At 41.6% G+C, this 1,386-nt stretch overlaps 1 non-coding gene across 1 annotated transcript; it reads left to right on the forward strand.

Annotated features, from left to right (window-relative positions):
* The first annotated feature begins 896 nt into the window (after window positions 1-896).
* Window positions 897-1,027, forward strand: LOC138834264 (small nucleolar RNA SNORA51). Its single transcript, XR_011374034.1, has one exon. It is a non-coding gene; the product is annotated as a small nucleolar RNA SNORA51 (small nucleolar RNA).
* Window positions 1,028-1,386: the final 359 nt, after the last annotated feature.

A 1,386-nucleotide genomic window follows, 5' to 3' on the forward strand; every position in this document is an offset into this window, starting at 1 on the left:
AAGAATATAATAAATCCTCAAATCTTACAAATGAATAAGTAGGTTGTCTGGGTAGTAATAATCAAGTGATGACTGGTTCTCTAGCTTAATAATGATCTTGTCTTGACTTCCATTCCATTGGGTAAATTCTTTACTGGCCTATACTGACTGTATGGAGAACTAACCTGTGGAATCTTAACACCCAAGCTGCTATAGTTTGGATGTTAAATGCCCTCCAAAGGACAATATATTAAGGTGTGGTCCCTAGGGTGACATTGTTAGAGATCATGGTGTAAACTTTTGAGGGGTAAGGCCTCATGGACTGCTTTTAGGCCATTGACAGCATACTCTTAATAGGTATTATAGGACCCCAGCCCACTTCCATATTTCATTGACTTCCTGTTTTTTTGTTTTGTTTTGTTTTTGTCTGGTCGTGGGTCTTGAACTCTGGGCTTGGGCACTGTCCTTGTGCTCTTCAGCTCAAGACAAGCACTCTACCACTTGAGCCATAGGGACACTTCCTGTTTTCTAGTGGTCTATTGGAGTTAGGAGTCTCACAGACTTTCCTGTCCCGGCTGGCTTTGAACTGTGATTCTCAGATCTCAGCCTCCTGAGTAGCTAGGATTATAGGAGTGAGCCATGGGTGCCTGGCTTGACTTCCTGCTTTTGAGATGAATAGTTTGCTCCACCATTTGCTCCTGCCATGATATCCTGTCTCTCTACAGGCCTAAGACTATAAGACCAGGTAATCATTGATTAAAAGCTCAAACACTGTGAGCCAAATAACCATTTCCCTTTATAAGTCAATTAGCTCATCTATTTAATAATAACAACAGAAATCCGACTAATACAGTAGCTGAGTTCTGGGTCATGGGTATGTTTGCTAAGATGCATTATTTTAAAATCAATACTTATCAGGCCTCCGGGTGCTTACCACAGGCTGTGTTCTTACACTGACTGTATAGAGAGAGGAGGCAGAGTAAACCTATCCCATATACACCTCAGCCCAGGCCTGTGCCTAGTCTGTATTGTGAATGGGGAGACAAGGGGAAAAAATAAAATAAAATAAAATCAATACTTACCAAATACTTGCAAATATGCCAAGGCACTGTTCCAAGTGTTTTAAATGCATGTTTGTGACAACATCCCAGAGTTAGGGGCTTCACTGTATTGATAAGAAAACTGCTCCCAGCTTTCACAGCAGTGAGTGGGTACAGCCAAAACTCCAAGCAGAGCTCAGTCTCTCATGCACCATTCAATACTGCATCCCCTCCCTCAACTCCATGCACTGATAAAATAGTAACAATTTCTATCCTAGATAGTCCAAAAAAATGTTTCAGCAGAGTGCCAATGGCTCAAGTCTGTAATCCTAGCACTCAGGAGGCCAAGATATTAGCTTTGAAGTCA

This window comes from Dipodomys merriami, unplaced genomic scaffold (assembly GCF_024711535.1).
Source record: "Dipodomys merriami isolate MVZ:Mamm:240054 unplaced genomic scaffold, mDipMer1.0.p SCAF_21, whole genome shotgun sequence".
NCBI lineage: Eukaryota > Metazoa > Chordata > Mammalia > Rodentia > Heteromyidae > Dipodomys > Dipodomys merriami.